Source organism: Talpa europaea (assembly GCF_964194135.1).
Source record: "Talpa europaea genome assembly, chromosome: 5".
NCBI classification, from domain to species: Eukaryota; Metazoa; Chordata; class Mammalia; order Eulipotyphla; family Talpidae; genus Talpa; species Talpa europaea.
Window position 1 is genome coordinate 40,375,216 of NC_140071.1, and position 16,427 is coordinate 40,391,642.

Genomic DNA, 16,427 nt, shown 5'->3' on the forward strand with positions numbered 1-16,427 from the left:
TCAGAGAATATAAGAAAAAAGATGGAGAAAGTTTTCTATATTAAAAAAGACTAAAGGGTATAACAATGAAATGCATTCATTAAAATAAACACGACAGTATAGAATAACTGAGGCTATGTGAATATAAATATTATGTTAAATTCTTTATATTTGCTCTGTAGTCCTTAGGAAATACATGACGCATTTAAAAGGGAAAGGACATGAATCTGTAAGTATCTCACAAACAACTGAATGAAAATAATATATATACATATAAAGAAAATAGACAAAAGATAGCAAAATGTAAAGGATATATGACTACTTGGTACAATACTCTTATTACAACAATCATGCAGATATGAAATTTTTCATCATAAAAACCTGTGGGGGAGGTAAGCATGATCTGGACAAAAAGATAAAAATTATTCAAATGTTTAAAGAAATTATTTACATAATTTATTAAAAACTGAACCAGAAACAAACAGGTTTCATCATTTTTTTTTTTTTTAGGTTTCATATTTGACCTTAAAAAGATGATGAAGGGGGAGCTAAAAGGGTCAACTACATGGTGAAGGATAGAACTGGAATACAGAAATTCTTGAGAAAAAGCCTTTGGTTTTGTCATTGAACACTGTATTTAGTAACAACGTGGCTGTATTAGAAGAATAAATGAGTTTGTCACAGACTCAAGGTAGGGAGAAAGGTGCTCCCAATAGAAGACACAGACAGAAAATAACATGTCATGTTTAAGGAACAAACTGATAGTCTTGATGAACTATAAAATACTGGTGAACATGGTAAGATAAGCCTTCATTTTTTTTTTTTGTTTCAGCCTGCAGATCTCTCAAGTCATTGAGTTAAGAAATCAATTTCACAGGTCACAGTCAGCATTTTTTTATAAAGTGAAAAAGGAAAGAATAGAACAAAACAGTGTACAGAGTGCAACTCAGTAAGGATAAATACTGTTTCATTAAACTTTTGTTTCTGTTATGTATGTCTATTTATATGTGTGCGATGGATCACAGATGAGTCAGTCAAAATCAAGTTTGAATGTCACTACTTTCCAGACAACAGAGATTCATAGGAAAGGTTTCAAGAAATAATACAATAAAACTTTTCTTTCAAAATCACATTGAAAGTAACATAAAGCAGTGTATCAAACTGCTGGGAGTATGGTGTTGTTTTTAAGTATAGAACAGTTAAAAATACAAAATGCATCACAAGTAGTAATTAAAAAGTGTACTTTTCATGAAATTTTGGTGTTTTTAAATACAAAGTTCTGTGTCACAATATAGAGCAAATTATTTAATTTCACTTAGAAGAAAAAAATTAGAAAGCCACTGATAGAGTTATTAATTGGCAAAACAAGAAAAGAAACAAAGAAATCAAGGACAGGGAGACAAAGACCCTAACAGTATGCGAAAAGGGAGAACAAGGGCTTGGAGTCATAGAACACACACACACACACACACACACACACACGCATGCACGCACATGCGCGTACAAAAACACACGATTCTAAAGCAATTCAGGAGATGGAAAAGAACAATCTTAGTGAATGATCAGACTGGAGTACAGGAAGGAGAAAAAGTCAGATTAATACCTTTAAAAATAACTGTTTTGAAAAGTTAATATATATTAATTACAGTCTATGGGTTCCACATACCTATAATACAACAAAGAAAGCTACTCATCATGGCATTTAAAGCATATTATCATTTCTGCAACCTGTTTTCTACTACAAATTCACAGGTCCTGTGCACTAGGCAAATGAAAACATGTACATAAAAATACTATTGAAAGGCACTATTTCTCCATAGCTCTATTAAATCTTCGCATGAAGGCTTAATTTTCATATGAAGATGAACATCACTCTACATAGACTAGGTCCTTAAAAAACTGTCAAAATAAAAATATTTTGGCAATTTTCTATTTACTTCTATAATTATTTCAAAAATGACTTCATGATGAAACCATTGTGAGGATGAAAATCAAGAATTCTAGTGTTAACTAGAGAAATGCAGTTTTCTGTCAGTGTAAAATATGTCCATTTCTTCTGAATTCTATGAGAAGATACATTTACGTACTAACCAAAAGCAAATATTAAACCACAAAGTTAACTTGTCTTTAGTTGCCAGCTGTGACAATTAAAATGTAGAGACTTCTTACTGGATTCCAAAGATCTATTAAAAACTATTTCAAATTTTATTTTTTCTTTCTACCAGCTATAAAAAGCTACACAAAGCATTTTATCCAATAAGCAAATAAGCACAATAACAAATCCACACTAGATGCTTGGATTGGTTTTCTTAGTCAGGTTGGAACTAAAAGTAGTAAAATATTTCTAAGTCCTCATTATAGTAACTATTTAACCCAGTTATGTGGAATTTTCTATAAATCCATGTTTACACAGACACCCTAAAACTCAAATGATAACAACCAAGTTCACTACATATATATACACACACAGATATAGTCACTTACGTGATAACGTATGAACGACTAACAACAATTTTGTGTAAAAAAGTCTTGAAAGATGATAAAAATCTCTAAAAGGTCAAAGGGTCTATTACTTCGTCACGTTCAATTTAAGGAGTTATTTATTAATTTAAATATCCATAAGTGTGTCCAAAAACAGAGGTATCAAAGTTCCTTTTCTACTTGTAAGATAACCTTCGAAAATGCATGTATGTACGTATATTTATTTGCCAAATACCTATAAACATATATATTGAACTAATTAAACACAAAGCAAAATGCTGGAAGACGTTATTCATTTTTTATTTTTTTGGTGGTTAAGGGGGAAAAAAAGAACAGAGGGATTGTATACCATTGTGGTTAAAGTATACAGACTTGGGCTTGAATCATTTGATAGTTTTGTGATTTGGAAAAATTACCTAAAACTCTCCTGACCTCAATTTATTTATGTGTAAAAGTGTTAGCAACAATTATAATTGACTAGTATATATAATTCCATTCAGACATAATGTAACTAAAACAGTGAGTTTTTTATTTGTCTTTTCCAGTATTCTCCAAATTTTACACCATAAATATTAATTATACTTTATGGGTAAAGTAACATTAAATAATTTTATTTAAGACTGTCACAGATTCATAAATCAAACATCACCCATCATCACAAGAGCCAAGAAAAGTCACCATTTGGGAAAGAACAAAATAGTCAACTGATAGCAATCCTCATAGAGATACTGAATTCACTGGAAAAAGATTTTTTTTTTGGAATAAAATTTTAAAGTAGTCATCGAATTCTCTTAAAACAGACGAAAGAAAAGTACAAAATTCAAGCCATGAAATAGAAGATACAGGAAAAAAATGGAAATTATGAAACTGAAAACTACAATAAGAAAAAAAATTCATAGGATGGGCTCAATAGGAGAGATTATGAAGGACAGAATCAGTAAACTTGAGGACAGATCAACAGAATTTACCTAATTTGAAGAGAGAATAATCACTGAAATGAAAAAGTGTCAAAAATCTGTGGGACAATAACATGAGAGCCAACTCTATCACTGGAGTCCCATAAAAACAAAGGATGGAGCCGAAAGTGTATTTTTAAAAAAGGCTAACAACTTCCAAATTTGGAAAACCACTACAAATCTCAAAGAAGCAAATCTCAAACAAGTATACCAACAAAAATTACACCTTGACAAACGAAAGGAAACTCTTGAAAGCAACCACAAAGAAATGAAGCATTATGTACCTACAGAGGAACACCAATCGAGTGGCAGATTTCTCATGTGAAATCACAAAGATCAGGAGGTAATAAAAAAAAAAAAAAAAAACTTCACGTGCTGACTTAAAAGAATGCTCAACTATGAACTTCCTATCAACAAAACTATCATTCTGGAATGAAGAGGAAAGGAAGACATAAACAAGAAAAAAATGCAAAGAATTTGCCATTAACAGGTACCTTCAAGAATGGCTAACTAAGGAAATTCTTTAAATGATAAAAGGAATAATACTGAAACATCACAAAAGAAGAAACAATGGGAAAAGCAAAAACATGAATAAAAACAATAGACTCAGACTGCTTCTATGAGTTTTTAAAATCATGGTTTCGATGGATGAAATAAAAATCATACAGACCAAAAAAATATTAAAATGGGGTTCGTCAAAATTAAATGTTTCTGTAAAAAGGCAACTCAAAGAATAGAAGAAAATATTTGCAAGCAGTCTATCTGAAAAGGGATTGATATCCAGTATGGATGTGTATCTCCCCTACAACTCAACAAAAGGCAACTTGGTTCTCAAAGCAAATAGATGTTCTCCAAACAATAATACAAATGGCCAGTAAGCACAAGTAAAGATGCTTAGCATTACTAGCAATTGGGGAAGGACAAGTCAACTGATATCATTAAGATAGTATAATCCCTCCAAAAATAAAAAATAAGAAACCGGTGATTTGAGGAAGTGTAATAAATGGACTCCTATAGTCTGCTGGTGAGATTACAAAATGGTATAGCAGTTATCAAAAATACTATGGCAATTTCTTATAAATTTAAATAGAATTACAAGAACCAGTAACTGGTTTTCCTCTCAGAGACATGTAGAATAATGAACAGAAAATATGCAAAAATCTAAAAGTCCTAAATAACATCATCAATAGGATCTAATCAGCATGCTGAGAACCACCCACCAAAATACAGCAAAGTACACATTTTTTTTTTCAAGCTTCTATGGAACAATCACCAAGACAGAATTATATCCTGGACATGAAACAAACTTCAACAGATGTAAAAGTACTGAAATCATAAGAGTAACAATACAAAAACAAAAAGAGAACTGGAAAATCTCAAAACACTTGAAAATTTAAAAATACATTTATAAATAACCCATGAGTCAAAGATTAAGTGTGGCAGTAATACAAAGAAACAGAAATGACTGAAAATGAAGACAACATATTATTGCCAAAGTAGTGTAACGAGCAAATACGTAGAACTAAACTGTTATATTTGAAAACAACAAAGTTCTCAGATCAGATTTCTGTAGCTGGATCAGGCAAAGTATGAGGCTCCCCAGCTGTAACTCTAGTGCAATCACCTTCAGATCAAACTATTCCAAGTCCTGCAAGAAATTCAGACATCACAGTCATAGTTATTCAGTGAACATAAATACAAACTGTTCAAGTAGCAACAACTGCAGAGACAGAACTGTCTGCAGAGTCAGAAGATGTAGCTGAATTTCATAAATTACATAAATGAATTCTCATAAATTCTTACACGAGGATCCCCTTAAAGAAAAACACTGAATGAACTTTCTTCTGATGTGTCCAGTGTTCCCTGAAGAAAAATAAAAGGAAGAAGCAATGCCACCTAACACTGTCACCATGGCATACCAACTAGCAAATGTTAGACAAGGACAGAGCAATGCAGATTGTGGGGTGCTGCTCTATAACAGTGAAGATGCTAGGGCTTTGACATTGTATCATTCCATTTTAAAATGCATCTTAATACCTAAACTGTATCAGAATGAAAAATACATGTTAAAGTGAAAAATTGCAAAAATATATGACATCTGTGATTACCAAAGTAAAAATAGTTTCACTGACTTCAGAAGAAAACTTGGGGATAAAAACAAAGGATATTTCCTCTTTATATATTTAAATTCATATCTAGTAAAGTTTAAAATTTTTTGTTGTCTTTGTGACACATGGCACAATAGTAAGGTTTATAAGTGTCTGTATTTCATTCTTGTTGGGTTTTGTTTCCAACAATTGTTTTATACTTACTAATTCAAGAGAGAAAGTTTTCTAAACTGTTTTATATGTGATTCTGTTTTACGTACTCTACTGTGTTAACCTGTGTAGCAGTTTTTCCTAGAAGAGAAGGAAGAAAATCATTTGTTTTAAAACTAGAGCAGTGGTGATGACTGCGTTACAATGTAAATATATTTAATGCCACTGAACTGTACACTTAAAGATGATTTAAATGGTGCAGCCCTTCTGCTCACCCATGCCTATGCAGGTGTTCCTCTCGGCTAACCTTCTTCCTTTGCAAAGCAGTAGGTAGAGGCAGCTCTCCTCCCATGGCTGCCAGCTGAGACCATGCAGACCTCTCTTTTAGCAAACCTGTCCCTTTTGGGGGCAGCTCTCCTGCCCACTTGTGCCTAAGCAAGTGTCCTTTATTCTTCTCTCCGGTTTTATAAAAACCTGGTCTCGTGTGTGTGTGTGTGTGTGTGTACATATATATATATATATGTGTGTGTACATATGTGTGTGTACATATATATAGATAATTAAAATGGCTAATTTTATAGTGAATTTTACAAAAAAATTAAAACTATAGTAACGGGACAAGTCAACTTATTTGAAATTTTAAGCATTTAGTTTTAAGTTTTTAGGAAATTTTAAGTTTTTAGAAGAAAATGATCCCTATTTGTTTACATGCTTATTTAGAAAATCAAGGAATCTGTGAAAAGTTTTAAAACTAAAAAGTAAATTTAGAAGGTCTCAGGATACAAGACCAACATACAACAATCAATTGCATTTCTATACTGTGACAATGAACATATGAAAACTAAAATTAAAAACAAGACAGTTATGGGCCTCCCTGGTGGCACAGGTGGTTGAGCGCTGCACTGTGAGGCTGTCCACAGCCTCTGCAGCGCGGGTTCGATCCCAGCTGGCCGGTGAGAATCCTATATGGCATGGCAGACCTCTCCTGCCTCACCCACTGCTCCCCTCAGCAGTGTATTTCTTCAGTCTGCCTGTTTTGTTCCCTGCTCTGTCTCTGGTGACTCCTCTCACCCTCCCGCGAATCTAGCCTGTGCCCTGGTTCTTGTATAAATAAATAAAATAAATCTTATTTAAAAAAAAAAACAAGAAGACAGTTATTAAATCATTCCAAAGGGGGAAAAATTAAGGTATACAGAATGATATACTAAGTTACAAAAGGGTGATTACAGAAATCAAAGATCTAAATAAATGGAGACACATTACCCTGTCAATAAATTAGTCAATTATCTCCAAACTGATCTGCAAGTTTAAAGGAATTTCTAAGAAAATCTCAGTAAACTTTTTGCACTTATGGAAAAACCAGTTCTAAAATTTATCTTTAGAATAGTTTAACCCATATTGAAAAGCAAGAGGAATCACAACACCAGATAACTAAGGCTTCTTCAAAGTTACAGTAAGCTAGAGTATACTACTAGCAGGTGAACACATATAGAGCAATGTAACACAATATAAAAGTAGACCCACATATATATTCCCAATGAATTGTTGACAAAGAGCAAAAGCAATTCAATGGAAGGATATTTGTCTTTTCAATCAATGGTGCTGGAGCAATCAGATATCCATAGCCAAATATATGGAACTAAATTTAAATTTATCTTTAATTAAAAAGGAAATCAAAATAAATCATGGGCTTAATTACAAAAAAAACTAAAAACACTGAGAAGCAATCACAGGAGAAAATCTTTTAGACCTGGGCTAAGCAAAGTATTTTCAGGCTTGCCTCTCAAAGCATAACCTAGAAAGGGAAATGTTGATAAATTAGTAAGCCTCCTCGAAACTGAAAACATATGCTCTGCAAGACTGTTAAGAGGAGAAAACCATAATCTACAAAATGGGAGAAAATATTTGTAAACAAAGGACTAATAAAAAAAAAAGATTTACAGATTTCTCAAAACTCAACAATGAAAGAGCGATCCTATTAGAAAATGGGCAAAGGAGAGAACAGACATTTCACCAAGAAGATAGAATGAGCATATGCAAAGATTTTCAACATCAGCAGCCACTAGGGAAATGTAAATTAAAACCACAATGAGATAACACTACATTTATGTAATGGCTACAATAATAAAGGGTGGCAAATATCAAATACACAGAACCTGAATCATTTATATGTTGGTGAAAATGGAAGAGAATATAGCCACTCTAGAAAGTAGATAGGCATCTTCTTATAAAACTGAATATAGTTATCAAACAATTACACTTTGAGGCATTTATCTGAGATGTGAAAATTTATGTTCTCAGGAACAAACAAATGTTCACAGCAGCTATATATATTTTATAATAATCAAAAGTGGAAACAACCCAAATGTTCTACAGTAGGTGAAATGGTTAAACTCTAGTACAGTCCATCCGATGAAAGGAAATGATGGCATTTATACAAGCAACATGCTAATCCAAAAAGGTTATATGCTATATGAGTCTATGTAACCTGTCTGAGATGAAAAGTTATACAAATGTAACCAATACAAAATGAAGAAGGGATTAGGGACTGCCAGGAATTAAAGATGGCAGGTGATGAGTTTGGTGATAAAAAGGCAGCACAAAGGATCCAAGGGATGATGAAATTGTTCTGTATCTTGACTGGGATAATGATTACTCAAATCTACACATGATAAAACTGCATAACACTAAATGTACAGCATGCACACACACACATCGGTGTACACTAAGTCCACACATAACTTCATGGACCGGTTCTAGGAAACTACAACTTTAAGCAAAACAACATAACAAAAGCAATTGTACCATAAACTAATTGATATAGAGTTCCTATAGCATACTTGTGGTCACAAAAAAAAAATCACCAAGTTTTGAAATAAAGATCAAAACACTTCGATGTTAAACAGTCATTGATGTCCATTCACCTTCCAACCCACTTCCTCCGGAAACCATGCCTGCAGCTCAACAAAGCAAGGCATCCCAAGACAAACTGCCCATCCATCACAGAGAGCACACACACACATCCAGACTCACTTATACTGTGGCAGTTTGGACACTAAAATGAACCTAATGTGCACATCTCTGTGTGTGGGAGGACACTGAAGTACCCTCAGAAAAACCCCACAGACATGAAGAGAACAAGCAAACTCCACACAAATGGTAGCCCCAACAGACATGGATTTTTTTTTTCCCCAATCAACATTATAAAGAAACAATGATGAATGAAAGGTTAGTCAAAGACTTGTATGTAGACCTGGTGAAATCGGATTAAGATAAGGGAATTACATCAATGTCAATTTCCTGACTGTTACCTACCATTGACAAAAAATGGGTGAAGGACACATCTTTATCAATTCTTACAACCAAATGCAAATATACAATTACCTCAAATTAAAAGCTAAAATAAACAATTAACATATAATCAATACTTACACAGGTAAATATGGATGGATGAAAGATAATGTCCTAGTAGTATAAAAATACGTTAACTATGAATCCTATATAGTGAGTGTTCTGCAATCATCCCAGGCCGGGTAGGTTCATCATTGGTTCAGGCAGCTTGAAGGAGAATCCTGGAGCCCTTGGAGTCATCTCCACAGGTTGTCTAATAGTATGCAGGGGAAACAAGCCAGAAGGGAGATAGCAACTAGGGCCCCCTGCCCTGCAAATACCTATATGCTCTTTCCTCTCTTAGTCATTCTCTGACGCTCTCCAATGTACTCCTCTGCAGGGCCATCTGCCACCCTGTCCTTATATGCTCAGTCTGTCAGCTCAGGTGCGCCTACTCACACCTGCCCACACCTTACTCCTGGTATCCACCGCCAGTGTCAATCACAGATGCCAATGGTGGGAGGCCAGAAAAAAACCTGTTAACTACCATTTACCCTACAGTAAGTTACACCTATAAAACCGAGTTGAGTTGAACCTCTTCCCTTAGATTGAGATAGATATATAACAAAAAAGGAATTAAGAAAGTTACAGTACTGAACAAAGAGTAAATACAGAAAATTTGCTGAATATCTCACCTATAGGATTTTCAAGACTACCATGGTCATGCATAGGATCTTTTTACATGTTCATATCACACATGCATTCAAATGTTTTCCATCTTTCAACATATGTATAGTCAAAAGAAACGATTAAATCATTAAGTCATAACAAAAGAAATAATCCTACAGTGAAAGCTAGGAAATAAAAGAGGACCCCTTTCTCAAGCAATAGCTATGCATTCAATCTGCTCCAAAATCATCCAAAACCATTTTTCAGCTCAGGCTACCACAACAAAACAACAGGCTGGATGAGTTAAACAACAAGAGAAATGTATTTTCTTATAGTTGTAAAAACTGAGTACAAGGTTAAGGTGCCAACAGAGCTGGTGTCTAGAGAGGCCTATTTCATCGTCTTGCAGCCATCACTGCCCTCTCGACTATGAACACACTTGGTCTTTTCTCTTTGCATATGCACTCCTGATGTCTCTCTTTTAAAAGAAGAGAGACCTGTCCTATTGGATTATGGGCTTCACTCCACTTTATGACATCATTTAAACAATTACCTCTTTACATCTCCATATGTGGCCACACTGGGGAATTAGGTTTCAATCTCTGAATTTTGGGGAGACACTTTACAGTTCATAAAACCTAGTGACTGGCCATTCTTAAATTATATTAAGCTCTGTATAAGTGTACTTATGTATGTTTCATGCAGTGAAAGGGATCAAGGCAAAAAGTATACTATCTGCATTTTAATTCCAATTGTGTCACTCAATTATCTGAACAATAAAAATGATATAACATGTATTCTCACGGTAAAACTGTGAGAACTGAATGAGATAATCTATATAAAGAACCTAGCACATGGTAGTACTGGAGTTCTGCCTTTTATTCCCCCCCCCCCAAAAAAAATTATAAATTACTCAAATATACAGATACCTGAAAAATTATGGCAATTGGATTCTTTCTCAGTTCTGCCATTGCCTAGCTATATGACATTAAGCCAGTCACTCTCCCCGAATTTGCTTCTGCACCTGAGCAATAAAGCTTCCTTAAAACTCCTATTATCTATGCATGTTACTCTTATAAGTTCAAACACTGTGCTACAAAAGCTAATCAAATACTCTATAACACTCAAATAAAAGAGATTACAATATGAAATTTCAGTATCATCTTCCATACATGTGCAGTTCATACTTTCAACTCTTTCATAATTATCCTCTAATTTGAAAAGCCTATCTATACAATGTGTCTACAGATTAATTTATCATCTTATTTCCCTATTATTAATACCTCATCTTCCAACCAGATCACACTTTTCTTAATACTTCTTTTTGACCTCCACAACGTTCATTGTTTATTCACAAAATCATGCTATCACTGAAACACCTAACATCATACCCAAATTCTGTTGTAGAAATCCAGATGTAGAAGATAACGGTACCGGATATCAACTATTTTTAACTTAGCTCACAATTAAAATGTACTGCAGGTGATTTCAGGATAACACACCTATCATGCATAGACTTGCATATTCAAACAATGGAGCCATACCAACATTCACACTCAGTATTTTTGGTTAAAATTAAGATAATGCAGTTAGAGAAAAAAATCTACTGTACAGAATTTGAATAAAAGACAGATTACCATGTTGAGGCTGAGGTAAGAAAGACTTCCCCTTCTCCCACCTCATTCACAAATATTCTAACATTATCCAGTAATACATATAAATGGATAATAATACATGTAGTAGACTGTTACTGGGTGCCCCTAAGAAATCTTCCCTCCCAGCTCTAATGTCCTTGTATAATCTCCTCCCCATACTAAATCTGGACTGGGTCATGTGATTAGCACTGGTCACTATAACATTAGCAAGCATGAAGAACACAGAAGCTTGATAATTATTGGCACAGTGAGGTTTGTACTGTTAAAGAGCGCACTCCCACATGGAACCCAGCCACTGAGCTGTGAAGCAGTTCAAGCTAAAGGAGAAAGGTTACCTGCAAGGAAGGAGGGAGGGTAGGAAGAAGGAAGCCAGGGAGATCAGTCCTAGCTATCCATTAGCTGGTTCCAGACACTGCAGATGAGGCACATTTATGAGTTAAAAATCATCTTGGATGCTATAGTCAACTGATGACACACAAAGTAGTCCCCATCAAGTCCTACCTGAGCTTTGCAATCGAGAGCAAGTAACTTATATTAGCAATTAAGTTTTGGAGTAATGCAATGCATAACTAAAACAACACATGTAAACCAATTACAAGCTTCTGTTAGTAAGCAATCAGTGAAAATGAGTAGTAACCATTTCAATTGTTAATAATCATTATAAATGACACACACCCTCCTCTGGTCTTGGTTTGGATATTTCAGCTGCTGTTAAAGGCATTTTCTAATTTCCTTGAAGACCAATAAAGAGGTAAGAGTAAAACTGACAGCAAAGCCTCCACTTTCTTTTCCTGTCTTCTTCCTAATTTATGACTGTATTTTTTCTTTCTGTCTCTGTCAATATTTGGCAGGTTTCCCCAGAGTGCGATGATCCAGACCAATTCTAGCCTTCAGCTGTGCTCTGTATTCTTAGCAACTACAAGCACCCCCTTCTGCCTCCCTCCAGTTCACAATAATTAAGAGTTTAATAGAGCACACTCTTCACTTAAAGTCAAAAGTTTCTTCTCATTTAACTTATAATTTTCTTAACCTGATAGTCATTAGGCAAAGGCCCTAAGAGCCAACAATCTCCTGTTGACAATATAAATTAAGCAGCAGGGAAAACATACCTATTTCTCCTCAAAGAATTTAATGATCCTAATTATATGAAAGTCTTGTTTTTAAAAAAAGATTTATTTATTTATTTATGCAAGCACTGGGTACAGTCAGAAGAGCGGGAGGGTGAGAGAATTCACCAGAGCCAGAGCGGGAAGCAGAGCAGGCAGATGGACCGAAGTACACTGCTGAGGGGAGCAGCGGGCAGCAGCGGAGGTCTGGGCACCATGTGGGACCCTCCTCCGGTGGCCAGGGAGCATCTGGGGATCGAACCGGCGCTGCAGAGGCTGAGGGCAGCTTCAAAACCCACCACTCAACCGCTGCGCCACCAGGGAGGCCCTATATGAAAGTCTTAATCTTTTATATCCAAGATCTTTTTCTTATAATTCACACATGATATTTATCTCCCTCTGGCCTGAATGAAAGTAATTGATTTTCTTAAATTCCATTAGATCTAACTCCCACAGAAGAGACTCAATGAGAAAAGACGCATCTTATACATGTGGAAGCCCTTAAATTAAGCACTTGCATTACTCTATTTTGATTACAAATACAATAAAAAAATATCTGGGTCCTGCTGAACAATCATTCTATCTATAAGTAATCTTTTCGATTCTAACCCATGTTATTAATAAGCTCTCATTACTTTTTATAGTTATTTGACTTAACTGCAAATTATTTATAGGGACAGTAAGATGATTTTAAGGAAAACATTTTATTTACATTCCTTATTTCTTCAAACTTTCAAGCTTGAGGAGTCTACATATTAAATCCTGGGTAAGATACAAGCTGGATGCTGGGCAAATAATATCAATGGCAAAGCAGGCATAGCAGAATTTACAGCAAACTTGGAGATTCAGAACTTACCTATAAGAGGCAACTCAGCTCTACTCGATCTACACGATAGAAACAGGTAAAGTCCTCTGTTTCTGTCAAGCGTTGCTAGAAATCAAGACTTCTTAAGTGTAAAATGGTCCTTTTTTTAAATGGTGGCAACTAATTATGAAATATCCCAAATACACTTAAAACAAGCAGTGGTATGTGTGGATTAGATTCAGCCCAAGGGTCTGTGGCTAGAACAGGCTCATAGTTTAAATCTATATAAATCTCTATATGTAATTAAAAGTGGACTAAGGGAACAATACTTCTTTTTACTATCATGCTCACCTTTAGGAAAAAGACAAAGAAATAACTAGAACCACAAAAAGCAGTTCCATAAAATTACAGGGCATAGTAGTGACCAATTCCTTTAACTTTTCTCCTCTCTTGAAAAAGACATTAGCAGTTTTAGATATAAAACATTTTAGACATAAAAATACATGGGAAGAAATTTTTTTTCTTTTTTAAAAATGTTTCTCTCCTCAAACCTTACAAAAAGGAAAATATTTAAATAAATGTAATAAACTTATACAAATTTTTCTGCCCTTAGCCAAACTAATGAAAATGCTCGTTAATAAACAGTAAACTAGTGATTTGCCATGCACACAGAGAAGGGAGAGAATATTAATACTGTTAAAATATATGCACTTGTCTGTCTACCTATTGTCACTTGACACTTTTGTGACCATCAGCATAAAACTAGCTGGATACAAAACTGAATTCTGAGATCAGGGAATTCAAGACTAAGTAAGAAATCACTGTGGACTCAGTCCTGTGACCTGAACCATCTTAATACTCTGCTCTCAATACTAACATGACCAGTCATCACTGATCAAATATTTTGCCATTTCTTCAATACTTTTAAGGAAGATCTGACATTTAATGAAGCTGTTAAGGCTTTTTCATTTCATTTAGAAATAGGAATTTATAGAAAACACTTGAATTTCATCTCTAAACCTGCTGAAAATCTTTATGAAGTTGAAATTTTAATTAATAATGGCAGGCAGGTTTTTGGAATCCAAAACATTTTCCAAAATGGTTATTAGGAAGGGAGTTCCTATATCAATAAAATTAGCAGTCAATCTAATGACAATAAAATTATATTGTTATTTTGGTAGACTACTTATTAAAGACTTACTATGTGTCAGGCACTGTGCTGAATATGTTCAGGATTCTCATTAAACCTTGAAAAAATGACTGTATGAGGAAGGTACCATCATTATCCCCATTTTACATATGGGGAAACTGACCTTTCCAAGATCACACAGCTAGTAAGTGGCAGAGTCAGGATTCCACCTCAAATCGTGTCTAACTTCAGAACATGCACGCTTAACCACTACACTGTATTGCCTCCAGTGACTCTGGGTTGATATCTAAGATTAAAAAAAGAGGGAAATTTGTACTTCTCAGTGGCAAATTTTAAAAACATACTAGAAATGGAGGATACTTTATAAAACAAGAACAATTTTTATATACATAGTCAAATATTTTTATTCCCAAATACAGAGAGTAATGATGAAAATCTGACACAATGGACTTCTCACAAACAGGCTTTTCCCTTAGTACTCATTCATATTTATTATTAAAAAATTAGTAGGGATGCTCTGTATTTTCTGGTTTATTTTACTGAGGACCTACTCCACCTGCTCTACATATTTATTTTGGGTTTTTTTTCCCATTTAGAATAACAATATACTAATATGCCTAATGCAGTTATGAAATGATGTTAAGACTTCATCCAGTATGAAAAGTTGCATTTATTATAACCACGGCGCTGAGTGTGTAGCAGGCACTTGACATTTTTTTACTGATTTTTTTCAAAAAGGCCTGAAGTTGTATCAACAGTGCTGTAAAATTAAAATTTTTAACACTTCCAGAACACTTTCACTGGAATACACAGGCATTCCACACAGACATGACATGGCAAGTTGGATAAAACTGGACCAAAAAAAAAAACCCTCAATCATATTAAACAGTATAAGAGGAATACAATACCATTATACCATGACTGACAAACATAAGACCAACTACTTTTCTACTTTATGTATCAAACGATATAGCCTTAAGTCAAAAATGTAGTGTTAGTATTATGGAATCTTTTCCTAACTTATTTTTAAGTCCCTTCTAAATCCTGCAAACAAGCATATCTACGCCCCCCCACCCCACCCCACCAAAAGCGACTTTCGTTGTTGAGAGAATGATATCGGTATATGAATCAAATCTTTTTTGCTGATACTCACCAAGGTTGCCAAAATCCTAAAGGTCAATTAAGACTGATATGAGGATCTATAAAAAATGTTTGCATACTACCACTTCCCATCACACACTCTCAAGGTTCACCGTTAAAAATACCTAAGTTCACTTATGAAAAGAACAAGAGGGAGGTACTAACTTTATAGAGAAAGCAGTCTGCTTACATATTCTGCAGTAGACTATCAAAATTAATTTTCAAATAGAATACAGTATTGCCCACCTACAAAAAATGCTCAAGGGAAGCACACTAGTAGTTGTTTCATTTCTATATTGTGTTTACAAAGCCTCAACTATTAAAGAATTACACTAATATTAACAAAAGGGAATTCTATGGCACAAGTTACATATTGTTAGAGTATGGGCCCTAAATCACACCTGTAATTGCACCGAACTCTTTTTTTCCCCCTGATCCAAAGACTTTTCTGCATTGTTATGCTTTCAACAGGCATAAGCTGAAAACCGCAGCCCCCAAAAAAGGATACTGACCAAAGCATGTTTCAAGTATTAGTACAATACTCATTCAAAGACTTGTATTCAAAGTTTCTCACTAACCATCGAACTGCAACAGAGAACACACATAGTTTAACACAGCGTCCGTAGCTGCAAGCTCAGCTGAACCCTAGGGCACCACCTCACTTTGCAAGGGGCAGAACCATATCCGGTTCTCATTGGACACACATTTTCCCATGCTTCCCATCTTAAAAACTTTACATCTTCCCAGAGGAGCAATAAATAGACGGGGACGCCAGGGAGTATGCCTGTAGGGAAGATGAGTGATCAAATTAAATCCCTACACATGGAACCTGAAGCTTCAAAACTTTTCAGAACGAGCCACAGCTGTAAGCACCAAGTGTCCGCTCCCCCCTTATTGC

At 34.8% G+C, this 16,427-nt stretch overlaps 1 protein-coding gene across 3 annotated transcripts in view; it reads right to left on the reverse strand.

Annotated features, from left to right (window-relative positions):
• The window catches only part of RASA1 (RAS p21 protein activator 1), a gene marked incomplete at both ends in the record, with an annotated part of 88,959 nt that overhangs the window by 71,988 nt on the left and 544 nt on the right, over positions 1-16,427 (reverse strand). The gene's annotated exons all lie outside the window — the stretch shown is intronic.